Source organism: Procambarus clarkii, chromosome 4 (genome assembly GCF_040958095.1).
Source record: "Procambarus clarkii isolate CNS0578487 chromosome 4, FALCON_Pclarkii_2.0, whole genome shotgun sequence".
NCBI lineage: Eukaryota > Metazoa > Arthropoda > Malacostraca > Decapoda > Cambaridae > Procambarus > Procambarus clarkii.
Window position 1 is genome coordinate 38,195,601 of NC_091153.1, and position 15,354 is coordinate 38,210,954.

Sequence of the window (15,354 nt, forward strand, 5' to 3'; positions counted from 1 at the left end):
TTTAAGCACCAACGTATATACCAAGCCCACCAACATAGGATTATGCCTGAACGGTAGAAGTGAGTGCCCCCAAAGATACAAAGCCAGTGTTCTCAATGCTTATATTCGTCGAGCGCTTACCTACTGCTCTGAATGGAGCAACGTGAGTAGAGAGTTTGAAAGAGTAACTCAGGTATTGGTGAACAACGGATATAGCAACGCGGAAATAAACGCTGCTATAAGAAGACACTTGGACCGTTGGTATAATTCAGAACCTAGAACAGAAACCACAACACCCCCAATAAAATTATATTACAAATCAACCATGCACAGTGAACATATAAAAGAGGAAAGAATAATGAAAGAAATAATCCGTAAAGGAGTAAAAAGCACTACTCCTAACCAAAACATAAACCTGATAATATTCTACAAAACCAAGAAGACTTCCGAACTCCCTATCAATAACAGCCCGAAGCCGACGGAGAACCCTCTACAGCAGTCAAGCGTTGTATACATGTACACTTGCCCCCACGAAGGATGTAACCTTCAATGTAAGTACATAGGTATGACGTCGACCAAGCTGACGAGGCGTTTGACATGCCATCTTCAATCTGGTGCCCCTAGGAATCACATGAGACAAGCCCATGACATTACTCTAACAAGAGAAATGTTGAACAAGAATACTTGCATAATAGACAAAACCCAAGATTCAAGAAGATTACAAATTCTTGAGGCAACTCACATAAGAATAGAGCGACCTACCATAAACACCCAAATCACGGAACTATTTACTCTACCCACCATGAGAGTAAGGACAAGACAAGAACATATCGATGCCAACACAGAAGACAATGTCCAACATAACAGGCCAATTACACTGGATTAATCTTTGTGTTTAGATAGGAGATGCCTCGTATGGGCCAATAAGCCTTCTGCAGCCCCTATGTTTATCCCTAATGTATCCCCCTGTGTTTTCACCTTCATTGTATTATCACCTGACCTAATGCGGGTATAAAATCAACTAGTATTGTAAGATCTGTTCACTTGAGAATGAACCATGGAGGTTCGAAACGTCGTGCAAATTATACAAATAAGTGTAATACACTCTATAGTAAATCACTTCTTTTCTTCACCTTAAAAGTACGGAAATGAGTTTTGGAGAACTCCTATTTCAATTAAGCCCTGATGCTAAGAAAATAGTTAGAGGGATAGAAGCCCTAAACCAGAAAATAATAAATACAGAATATGCGGTCATATTCAATGAAACATGTTTGAAAGAAAACCTGCTGCCTGTATACACCAATATAAACCCACATGACCCAGCAGTCCGCAATACAGAGTTTACCTATAGGTATAGGCAAGAGCTCATTCGGCATCAACTAAACAAGAAGAAGGAAGCCCTCCAAACCTTTATAGAGCAGGTGGAGCATCTGTTAAACAAATGGACCCAGTACGACATCCCTATCCAACTCAAGCAAACCATTAACAGTGAACTATTTAACCTGAAACAACAACATAAAACTCTTGTAGAAACAAAGACACTCCGTAAGTTAACATCCCTAAACGGTGGACAGCTAAAAATCCCTCGTCCTAAAGATGGCTACTTTAACCTGACTTCTTATGATCTTACCCAGGACCAACGAGACCTCTTAAATCTTGGTCTAAATTGTCAATTCTTATCTAAACCAAAGATGCATCAAAAACGCCTGGAAATCGAAATGCTTCTGGACGATATCCATAAGCTAGAAGACAACAAAAAAGTCATCACCACTGACACACTTCAAGCTGAACTACTTGCAGAAGCAGGGAAAAAACGAGGAACATATTCATCTACAATCTTAACCCCACGACTCAAAGAAGCAGCGAAGCAACTAAAAAATCTGAAAGATGTAACAATAAGAAAAGCCGACAAAACAGCAGCATATGTATTGATTCCTACCCATGAATACATGAACAAAATTAGCGACATCCTAAGTGACGACTCCAAATTTCAACGAATCACGAGGAACCCCGTAGAAGACCTTAAGCGGAAAGTAAACAAAACAATTACAGCAATCAACGCAAAGAAAAGTAGTGTGCATTTCAATAAACTTCAAGGCGACTATGGCTTAGGATATGCCTACGGCAATGTTAAGACGCATAAACCAGGTACCCCACTACGCCCTATAATCAGCCAAATACCAACCCCAACTTATCACCTGGCAAAGAAACTCAATGAACTCCTAACTCCATACACTCCAAGTAAGTTTAGTCTACAATCATCAGCAGATTTCCTAGAATTGATCAAATCTACCCAGCCCGATGGAATCATCGCTTCCCTGGACGTTGAATCACTTTTTACAAACGTCCCAGTAGACACAACCATAGGAATGATACTGGACAGAGTATACAGAGACGAGAGCACCCCCAAATTAGACATACCTGAGCCACACTTGAAAAGTCTTCTCGAAGCATGTACAAAGGAAGCCCCTTTCATCAGTCCACAAGGAGACATGTATTTACAAATAGACGGAGTAGCAATGGGCTCCCCCTTAGGAGTTTTATTTGCTAATTTTTATATGGGAACCATCGAAGACAGGGTCTTCAGTAGCAGACAAAAACCAACTGTATACTGCCGTTATGTAGATGACATATTCGTAATAGTAAAAGACTCAGATGAACTAATTGACCTAAAAAGACACCTAGAGAGAGAGTCAGTACTCCGATTTACACATGAAAATAGTGAAAATAACAGTCTGCCATTCTTGGATGTACTAATAACAAAAACAGGAACCTCTTTAAGCACCAACGTATATACCAAGCCCACCAACATAGGATTATGCCTGAACGGTAGAAGTGAGTGCCCCCAAAGATACAAAGCCAGTGTTCTCAATGCTTATATTCGTCGAGCGCTTACCTACTGCTCTGAATGGAGCAACGTGAGTAGAGAGTTTGAAAGAGTAACTCAGGTATTGGTGAACAACGGATATAGCAACGCGGAAATAAACGCTGCTATAAGAAGACACTTGGACCGTTGGTATAATTCAGAACCTAGAACAGAAACCACAACACCCCCAATAAAATTATATTACAAATCAACCATGCACAGTGAACATATAAAAGAGGAAAGAATAATGAAAGAAATAATCCGTAAAGGAGTAAAAAGCACTACTCCTAACCAAAACATAAACCTGATAATATTCTACAAAACCAAGAAGACTTCCGAACTCCCTATCAATAACAGCCCGAAGCCGACGGAGAACCCTCTACAGCAGTCAAGCGTTGTATACATGTACACTTGCCCCCACGAAGGATGTAACCTTCAATGTAAGTACATAGGTATGACGTCGACCAAGCTGACGAGGCGTTTGACATGCCATCTTCAATCTGGTGCCCCTAGGAATCACATGAGACAAGCCCATGACATTACTCTAACAAGAGAAATGTTGAACAAGAATACTTGCATAATAGACAAAACCCAAGATTCAAGAAGATTACAAATTCTTGAGGCAACTCACATAAGAATAGAGCGACCTACCATAAACACCCAAATCACGGAACTATTTACTCTACCCACCATGAGAGTAAGGACAAGACAAGAACATATCGATGCCAACACAGAAGACAATATCCAACATAACAGGCCAATTACACTGGATTAATCTTTGTGTTTAGATAGGAGATGCCTCGTATGGGCCAATAAGCCTTCTGCAGCCCCTATGTTTATCCCTAATGTATCCCCCTGTGTTTTCACCTTCATTGTATTATCACCTGACCTAATGCGGGTATAAAATCAACTAGTATTGTAAGATCTGTTCACTTGAGAATGAACCATGGAGGTTCGAAACGTCGTGCAAATTATACAAATAAGTGTAATACACTCTATAGTAAATCACTTCTTTTCTTCACCTTAAAAGTACGGAAATGAGTTTTGGAGAACTCCTATTTCAATTAAGCCCTGATGCTAAGAAAATAGTTAGAGGGATAGAAGCCCTAAACCAGAAAATAATAAATACAGAATATGCGGTCATATTCAATGAAACATGTTTGAAAGAAAACCTGCTGCCTGTATACACCAATATAAACCCACATGACCCAGCAGTCCGCAATACAGAGTTTACCTATAGGTATAGGCAAGAGCTCATTCGGCATCAACTAAACAAGAAGAAGGAAGCCCTCCAAACCTTTATAGAGCAGGTGGAGCATCTGTTAAACAAATGGACCCAGTACGACATCCCTATCCAACTCAAGCAAACCATTAACAGTGAACTATTTAACCTGAAACAACAACATAAAACTCTTGTAGAAACAAAGACACTCCGTAAGTTAACATCCCTAAACGGTGGACAGCTAAAAATCCCTCGTCCTAAAGATGGCTACTTTAACCTGACTTCTTATGATCTTACCCAGGACCAACGAGACCTCTTAAATCTTGGTCTAAATTGTCAATTCTTATCTAAACCAAAGATGCATCAAAAACGCCTTGAAATCGAAATGCTTCTGGACGATATCCATAAGCTAGAAGACAACAAAAAAGTCATCACCACTGACACACTTCAAGCTGAACTACTTGCAGAAGCAGGGAAAAAACGAGGAACATATTCATCTACAATCTTAACCCCACGACTCAAAGAAGCAGCGAAGCAACTAAAAAATCTGAAAGATGTAACAATAAGAAAAGCCGACAAAACAGCAGCATATGTATTGATTCCTACCCATGAATACATGAACAAAATTAGCGACATCCTAAGTGACGACTCCAAATTTCAACGAATCACGAGGAACCCCGTAGAAGACCTTAAGCGGAAAGTAAACAAAACAATTACAGCAATCAACGCAAAGAAAAGTAGTGTGCATTTCAATAAACTTCAAGGCGACTATGGCTTAGGATATGCCTACGGCAATGTTAAGACGCATAAACCAGGTAACCCACTACGCCCTATAATCAGCCAAATACCAACCCCAACTTATCACCTGGCAAAGAAACTCAATGAACTCCTAACTCCATACACTCCAAGTAAGTTTAGTCTACAATCATCAGCAGATTTCCTAGAATTGATCAAATCTACCCAGCCCGATGGAATCATCGCTTCCCTGGACGTTGAATCCCTTTTTACCAACGTCCCAGTCGACACAACCATAGGAATGATACTGGACAGAGTATACAGAGACGAGAGCACCCCCAAATTAGACATACCTGAGCCACACTTGAAAAGTCTTCTCGAAGCATGTACAAAGGAAGCCCCTTTCATCAGTCCACAAGGAGACATGTATTTACAAATAGACGGAGTAGCAATGGGCTCCCCCTTAGGAGTTTTATTTGCTAATTTTTATATGGGAACCATCGAAGACAGGGTCTTCAGTAGCAGACAAAAACCAACTGTATACTGCCGTTATGTAGATGACATATTCGTAATAGTAAAAGACTCAGATGAACTAATTGACCTAAAAAGACACATAGAGAGAGAGTCAGTACTCCGATTTACACATGAAAATAGTGAAAATAACAGTCTGCCATTCTTGGATGTACTAATAACAAAAACAGGAACCTCTTTAAGCACCAACGTATATACCAAGCCCACCAACATAGGATTATGCCTGAACGGTAGAAGTGAGTGCCCCCAAAGATACAAAGCCAGTGTTCTCAATGCTTATATTCGTCGAGCGCTTACCCACTGCTCTGAATGGAGCAACGTGAGTAGAGAGTTTGAAAGAGTAACTCAGGTATTGGTGAACAACGGATATAGCAACGCGGAAATAAACGCTGCTATAAGAAGACACTTGGACCGTTGGTATAATTCAGAACCTAGAACAGAAACCACAACACCCCCAATAAAATTATATTACAAATCAACCATGCACAGTGAACATATAAAAGAGGAAAGAATAATGAAAGAAATAATCCGTAAAGGAGTAAAAAGCACTACTCCTAACCAAAACATAAACCTGATAATATTCTACAAAACCAAGAAGACTTCCGAACTCCTTATCAAAAACAGCCCGAAGCCGACGGAGAACCCTCTACAGCAGTCAAGCGTTGTATACATGTACACTTGCCCCCACGAAGGATGTAACCTTCAATGTAAGTACATAGGTATGACGTCGACCAAGCTGACGAGGCGTTTGACATGCCATCTTCAATCTGGTGCCCCTAGGAATCACATGAGACAAGCCCATGACATTACTCTAACAAGAGAAATGTTGAACAAGAATACTTGCATAATAGACAAAACCCAAGATTCAAGAAGATTACAAATTCTTGAGGCAATTCACATAAGAATAGAGCGACCTACCATGAACACCCAAATCACGGAACTATTTACTCTACCCACCATGAGAGTAAGGACAAGACAAGAACATATCGATGCCAACACAGAAGACAATGTCCAACATAACAGGCCAATTACACTGGATTAATCTTTGTGTTTAGATAGGAGATGCCTCGTATGGGCCAATAAGCCTTCTGCAGCCCCTATGTTTATCCCTTATGTATCCCCCTGTGTTTTCACCTTCATTGTATTATCACCTGACCTAATGCGGGTATAAAATCAACTAGTATTGTAAGATCTGTTCACTTGAGAATGAACCATGGAGGTTCGAAACGTCGTGCAAATTATACAAATAAGTGTAATACACTCTATAGTAAATCACTTCTTTTCTTCACCTTAAAAGTACGGAAATGAGTTTTGGAGAACTCCTATTTCAATTAAGCCCTGATGCTAAGAAAATAGTTAGAGGGATAGAAGCCCTAAACCAGAAAATAATAAATACAGAATATGCGGTCATATTCAATGAAACATGTTTGAAAGAAAACCTGCTGCCAGTATACACCAATATAAACCCACATGACCCAGCAGTCCGCAATACAGAGTTTACCTATAGGTATAGGCAAGAGCTCATTCGGCATCAACTAAACAAGAAGAAGGAAGCCCTCCAAACCTTTATAGAGCAGGTGGAGCATCTGTTAAACAAATGGACCCAGTACGACATCCCTATCCAACTCAAGCAAACCATTAACAGTGAACTATTTAAACTGAAACAACAACATAAAACTCTTGTAGAAACAAAGACACTCCGTAAGTTAACATCCCTAAACGGTGGACAGCTAAAAATCCCTCGTCCTAAAGATGGCTACTTTAACCTGACTTCTTATGATCTTACCCAGGACCAACGAGACCTCTTAAATCTTGGTCTAAATTGTCAATTCTTATCTAAACCAAAGATGCATCAAAACGCCTGGAAATCGAAATGCTTCTGGACGATATCCATAAGCTAGAAGACAACAAAAAAGTCATCACCACTGACACACTTCAAGCTGAACTACTTGCAGAAGCAGGGAAAAAAACGAGGAACATATTCATCTACAATCTTAACTCCACGACTCAAAGAAGCAGCGAAGCAACTAAAAAATCTGAAAGATGTAACAATAAGAAAAGCCGACAAAACAGCAGCATATGTATTGATTCCTACCCATGAATACATGAACAAAATTAGCGACATCCTAAGTGACGACTCCAAATTTCAACGAATCACGAGGAACCCCGTAGAAGACCTTAAGCGGAAAGTAAACAAAACAATTACAGCAATCAACGCAAAGAAAAGTAGTGTGCATTTCAATAAACTTCAAGGCGACTATGGCTTAGGATATGCCTACGGCAATGTTAAGACGCATAAACCAGGTAACCCACTACGCCCTATAATCAGCCAAATACCAACCCCAACTTATCACCTGGCAAAGAAACTCAATGAACTCCTAACTCCATACACTCCAAGTAAGTTTAGTCTACAATCATCAGCAGATTTCCTAGAATTGATCAAATCTACCCAGCCCGATGGAATCATCGCTTCCCTGGACGTTGAATCCCTTTTTACCAACGTCCCAGTCGACACAACCATAGGAATGATACTGGACAGAGTATACAGAGACGAGAGCACCCCCAAATTAGACATACCTGAGCCACACTTGAAAAGTCTTCTCGAAGCATGTACAAAGGAAGCCCCTTTCATCAGTCCACAAGGAGACATGTATTTACAAATAGACGGAGTAGCAATGGGCTCCCCCTTAGGAGTTTTATTTGCTAATTTTTATATGGGAACCATCGAAGACAGGGTCTTCAGTAGCAGACAAAAACCAACTGTATACTGCCGTTATGTAGATGACATATTCGTAATAGTAAGACTCAGATGAACTAATTGACCTAAAAAGACACCTAGAGAGAGAGTCAGTACTCCGATTTACACATGAAAATAGTGAAAATAACAGTCTGCCATTCTTGGATGTACTAATAACAAAAACAGGAACCTCTTTAAGCACCAACGTATATACCAAGCCCACCAACATAGGATTATGCCTGAACGGTAGAAGTGAGTGCCCCCAAAGATACAAAGCCAGTGTTCTCAATGCTTATATTCGTCGAGCGCTTACCCACTGCTCTGAATGGAGCAACGTGAGTAGAGAGTTTGAAAGAGTAACTCAGGTATTGGTGAACAACGGATATAGCAACGCGGAAATAAACGCTGCTATAAGAAGACACTTGGACCGTTGGTATAATTCAGAACCTAGAACAGAAACCACAACACCCCCAATAAAATTATATTACAAATCAACCATGCACAGTGAACATATAAAAGAGGAAAGAATAATGAAAGAAATAATCCGTAAAGGAGTAAAAAGCACTACTCCTAACCAAAACATAAACCTGATAATATTCTACAAAACCAAGAAGACTTCCGAACTCCTTATCAAAAACAGCCCGAAGCCGACGGAGAACCCTCTACAGCAGTCAAGCGTTGTATACATGTACACTTGCCCCCACGAAGGATGTAACCTTCAATGTAAGTACATAGGTATGACGTCGACCAAGCTGACGAGGCGTTTGACATGCCATCTTCAATCTGGTGCCCCTAGGAATCACATGAGACAAGCCCATGACATTACTCTAACAAGAGAAATGTTGAACAAGAATACTTGCATAATAGACAAAACCCAAGATTCAAGAAGATTACAAATTCTTGAGGCAATTCACATAAGAATAGAGCGACCTACCATGAACACCCAAATCACGGAACTATTTACTCTACCCACCATGAGAGTAAGGACAAGACAAGAACATATCGATGCCAACACAGAAGACAATGTCCAACATAACAGGCCAATTACACTGGATTAATCTTTGTGTTTAGATAGGAGATGCCTCGTATGGGCCAATAAGCCTTCTGCAGCCCCTATGTTTATCCCTTATGTATCCCCCTGTGTTTTCACCTTCATTGTATTATCACCTGACCTAATGCGGGTATAAAATCAACTAGTATTGTAAGATCTGTTCACTTGAGAATGAACCATGGAGGTTCGAAACGTCGTGCAAATTATACAAATAAGTGTAATACACTCTATAGTAAATCACTTCTTTTCTTCACCTTAAAAGTACGGAAATGAGTTTTGGAGAACTCCTATTTCAATTAAGCCCTGATGCTAAGAAAATAGTTAGAGGGATAGAAGCCCTAAACCAGAAAATAATAAATACAGAATATGCGGTCATATTCAATGAAACATGTTTGAAAGAAAACCTGCTGCCAGTATACACCAATATATATATATATATATATATATATATATATATATATATATATATATATATATATATATATATATATATATAATATATATATATATATATATATATATATATATATATATATATATATTAGTATATTTTGGTAGCAGTCTTTCCTGTAGACATATATTATTATATATTAGACTAGAAATAAAAATGAATTTTGGAGAATTGATTTTTGAATTACCTCCAACAGTGAAAAGAAATGTACGAAAGATTGAGAAAATTCGTGTTAGAATGATTAATCTTACTTTTCGGTCATATCTAATAATATATATATATATATATATATATATATATATATATATATATATATATATATATATATATATATATATATATATAATGACATTTTCAAATAAAGTTAGATAAATAAACACACTTAACAAAAGAATAGGGATGGTAGGAGAAGAAAATATCAAAGTGTTCAGTGAGGATCCACAAGGTCTTCTCTGAGTACTCTTTATTTTCTTCTCCGAGGCTATGGGTCCCTACACTTGCACCAGAGGTGGTACCCCTTCTAGGTAAAAAAAAAATATATATATTTTTTTTTTTTTTTTTTTTTTTTTTTTTTTTTTTTTTTTTTTTTTTAAAGTTTGTGAGGGTACCACCTCTGGTGCCAATGTGGGGACCCATAGCCTCGGAGAAGAAAATAAAAAGTGTTCAGAGGAGACCTTGTGGTTTCTCACTGATCACTAATATTATCTTCTCCTACCACCCCCATTCTTTTGAATGTACACATATATATTTACTTTATTTGAACTTTGTTACAAAAAAGGAGTTACATATGGGTTACAAAGATGGTTGTCATAGGTTGTCGAGTTCCTCCAGCTCCTCAGATGGCGGGCAGGAACCCTGGATGCAGTGCGCATTTCCCCACTGTATCGCCACACTGAGGCGCTGGAAAAGAAAGCTTGCAGCTCTTGGGTCCCTTGTTGTTTCAATGAGCCTAGAACCCAGTTCCTTCAAAAAACTGGTAGCACGTTTACCCCAGGCGCCGAGTGTCTCAGAAGCAATGGGGACAAAATTGTAGTGGTGATCCAGTTCACTATACTTACGGGATTTGGCTGCTTCCCTGTGGGTGGCAGCGCCACCTGGTTGTGCAACACTGAGGTTAATGTAGATGTTAGCCAGGGTTGATACGCACGTGTAGTCCCATACCAACTGCTTGCCATTCTTCCAGGGGTTCACTGTGATACCATCCGGGCGACCAATAAGAGCATCAGAGTTACGGGGCTTTAGGTAACGGGGTTCTCTTTCAGCTGGGCATCCAGCTGTGGTGAGGCTCCTCTTGATGATGTCGTTAACTTCATTGTGCCTCGAGTGCCATCCCCCTGTGCTTTGGCAGAGTAGGCCCATGGTGGCCGTACCTGTCAGCCACCACCTCGCCGCAAATACACCTATATCTGGTGTGGATTGGGGCAGCAAGGCGGAGGGCCACAGCAATTCGGAGGGCATGTGGTGTGAGACGCGTGCCAGTTGCCGACATTGGGGTTGCTAACAGGAAATCCCCTGCATGTGGTGCTGCTACTGCTGTGAGGCGAGCAATGTCGTGTTGTGTTGTTGCAGCACCCAGGCACTCTGCAGCAACTTGGTCTACAATGGGGCCATCCCAGCTGGATTGCTTGTGGGCTTTTGGGGATGGTGGTTGAGGTGATTGGCCTGCACGAGAGGCCCACTCTGTGGCACAGCGTGTAAAATTGGGATCATGTACACCTGCCAGCTGATGTAAGTGGGCAGGTAGAATTTCCTTCACAAGATCGTCGGATGCTGATAAGGAGGACAGGAAGGCTGGAACAGCGATTTGCGTTGCTGTTCGAACTCCGAGGCCCCCAAGTCTTACGGGAAGAGAGGCTTGTTTCCACTGTAGGTCATCGAGAGAGAGGTTAAGGGCTTTTCTAGCATTGATTTCAGTAACCGGTCATACTCACTTAGTTTTTGGCTACTGTAAGATGGTGAACACCTCAGAAAGTAGGTTAACCTGGGGAGGGACAGACATCTGGTGATGAGGTAGAGTGCATCATGAGCATCAATATCCTCAATCCTCCCATCCATCCTCTTAAGGTCGGCGATTTTCTTATCAAGGACCTCATCGATGGCTTTCAACCCCAGGGGAGCTCCTAGGAGTGTGCTGTCTTCAGGTTTAGTTTTATGGATATTTGCAGAAGACCCTCTATTCTCTCTACGATGCCCTGGTTGGAACATATTATTTCACATTTAGAAGGGTTCAGAGTGAGGCCTAAAAACTGCACCTTGCTCCTGGATTTTTCTGATGTCCTCCAGGAGGGAGTCTTGGGAACCAGCTAGGGTACCATCATCCAAGAACCAGATGTTAAGCTCGCTGGACAGGACCTCTGTGACTTGTTTGATGACTAAGCAGAAAAGGAGAGGAGCAAGGGGGTCACCCTGTTGGACGCCTTCTCGCGAGTCAATTTCATGTTCGCCAAAAAGTAGCTTAAGATCCATACTGTAGCATGAATGTACAAAAGGGTAGAGGGAAGGGAAATGACTATGAACCGCACGGAGTACAGCATCCCTCCGCACCAAATTGAAGGCATTTTTGAAATCTAGCTTGATAAGGGCCTTTTCGTCTGTGATGTTGGCGATGAAGGCTCAAGCTGCATGGGCTGCCGCCTCACACCCTTGTGGAATGCCAAACCCGAGCTGTTTTGGCTTCAGCATGTTGGCCGCTGCATCACTAACTGTTCTTGCAGCTGCCTTTGCGACGAGACGCCGGAGAGAATTGCCCACAGCTATTGGCCTGATCCCTCCATCCTTTTTTCTTTAGAGCACAGAGAGATGCTCCAAAAAAGATAGGTCTTATGGACGCTGGTATGTTGCCAGCTAGACATGTGTTGGTGAATCTGGTTAGTTCCACCAAGAGGTTCTTTGCAATGTCACCCAGTGCAGGGTTAGCATTTGCTTGAGGTGGTTGGGTTTTAGTCCTGTGAACCCACCTGCTGATCCTGTAGGGAAGGACATGGCTGCTTCATGGACCACAGATTCAGCCACCCAGAGAGGTTCTGCTCCGGTAGCCCCCACTTGTACAATGTCGTCCTCACGCAGAGCCCTGGTGGGTGTTTCTCCCTTAGGGTTTGAGCTGTTGCGGCATCTCTGTCGGCAATTGAGTCCTCACTGGTGACGACTCGTATTGCGCCAATAGTGTTTCCTTCTTCTATTTTCTTGGTGACTGATGTTCTGATTTTTGATGTCTCGGATATGCCACTGTTGCTCTTCCTGCCGTGGGTGTTTCTCGCGCGAGTGGGAAGGCGCACCTGGTTGTCCTCCCTGGGAAAATCATTTATAGCTTTGATGACTGAGGCAGCTAAGGTTTTGTCTCTCCTTGCAAAACATAAATATATATATATAATATATATATATATATATATATATATATATATATATATATATATATATATATATGTATATATATATATATATATATATATATATATAATATATATATATATATATATATATGTATATATATATATATATATATATAAAATATAATATAGAAGGGAGTACCACCTCTAGCTGGAAGAAGGGGACCCATAGCCTCGGAGGAAACCACGCATAACGCATTAGAGGGAATGTTTAGATCCCCTCCAATACAGTTTCTGTGTGCTTTTTCTCCTACCACCCCCTTCCTTTTTTATTTTTTGTGCTTTATTATGCATTTGATGGTTACAAGATATACATGGGTTGATACAAAAATAATAATGCAAAAAGGTGCTTAAAGGTTATGGATCTCTTGAAAAACACAACAATGGGAAACATTGATGAATGTCACAGACGGGTTCGATCATTGTTGCAAGTCAAACACTTCTTTGAATTCCTCTGAAGTTGGACTAGTGCCCAAGACGCAACAGGCATTTCCCCTCTGAATCGCAACACTGAGGCGCTGGAACAAGAAACTTTTTGCTCTCTGGTATTTTGTAGCGCTGATCAATTTGTCCCCCAATTCCTTCAGGAACTTCAATGCACATTTTCCCCACGAACCGAGGGTCTCCGAGCCGATCGGAACAAAGCTGTAGCAGTGTGCTAGACCTCTGCATTTAATAATTTTCTGCGATTCCCTGAAAGAAGCAGCACCCACCGCTTTCACGTGTGCTGTAGTGGAGGTAGGTACTGGCCAGTGTAGCAGCGAACGTGTAGTCCCATACCACTTGCTTACCATCCTTCCAAGGTAGCAAGGTGACCCCATCAGGGCGCTTCTGAGGGTCGTTAGGTCTGGATAAGTGTGGTTCTCTTTGTGCCGGGCAGCGGGCTGTGGCGAGGCTCCTCTTGATGATGTCGTTGACTTCTTCATGTCTTGCGATTTTACCCTGTGATTTACGACATACCAGACCATGACGACCATATTGGTCTGCCATCGCAGTTCCGCAGATGCACCTATGTTCGGTGAGGATCGGGGCGGCAAGGCGAAGGGCAACTCCAATGCGGAGAGCGTCATGACTGAGGCGAGTTCCCAGGGCTGCATTGGGCACAGCAAATAAAAAATCCCCGGCGTGGGGTGCTGTTACCGCTAGGAGGAGGGCTTTGTTTTCAGCATCAGCGTTGTCAATCATTGCTGTGACAGTCTTTTCCATTATGGGGCTATCCCAGTGGGCCTGCTTTTGGTTTTTGGGACTTGTGGTCGGGGTTGAGGGTGTGCAATGGTGTCCCATTGTCTGGCTGCTTCGATGAACGTTTGATCATGAGTTCCCGCTGTCTCTCTCATACGCTCTGGTAGGATCTGCCCCTACCAATTCGTTGGCTGCTGTACATGAGGATAAGAATGCTGGAAGTGCTACCTCAGTTGCCTTTCGTATGCCTATCCCTCCAAATCTCACTGGTAGTGTTTGCTTGGTCCCACTGACTGTCATCTAAATCTAGGTTGAGCGCCTTCCTGAATATTGACCTGAGGAGCTCATCATATTGATTTAGAAGTGGGTTGCCAAAAGTTGATGCACACCTTAAGAAGTATGTTAGCCTGGGCAAGGTAAGGCACTTTGTGAGAAGGTAGAGGGCATCGTGGGAGTCCAAGTCCCCAATTCTCTCTTCCATCCTCTTTAGGTCTCTAAACTTTTCGTCAAGGACTGCAGCAATGGCACTGTGGCCCAGAGGTGCTCTGAGTAGTGTGCTGTCGGTAGGTTTTAACGACTGAGGCTTCTGGTAAAACTGATTTCACTGCTCTAATGATTACTTCACTAGATGCAATAATTTCGCACTTGGAGGGGTTAAGAACGAGACCCATGGACTCCCCCCCGTGTCTTCACCAGCTGTAGGTCTTCTAGCAGGGAATCTTGTGTGCCTGCCAGAGTGCCATCATCCAGGAACCAGATGTTGAGCTCGCTGGACAGTCTGGTTGTAATTTCTCGAACCGCTATGCAAAAGAGGAACGGCGCAAGTGGGTCACCCTGTTGAATTCCCTCTGCTGAGGTGACTTCATGTTTGCCAAACAGGAGGGTTGAGTCTTTGCTGTAGCCTGCTGACACAAACGGGAGAATGCTTGGGCAATGTTCCTGGACTGCAGTGAGGATTGCTTCCCTTTTGACCGAGTTGAAAGCGTTTTTAAAATCTAATTTTACTACTGCCTGGTCTTCAGTAAGAGAGCTAATGTAGGCTCGTGCAGCATGAGCCGCTGCTTCACAGCCTTGGGGGACTCCAAACCCCAGCTGGTTGGGTTGCAGCATGGTGGCTGCTTCCGTTCGGATACTTCTGACAGCAGCCCTTGCAACTAGGCGGCGAAGGGTATTACCAACGGCAATGGGTCTGATCCCTCCCCCCCTTCTTTTTA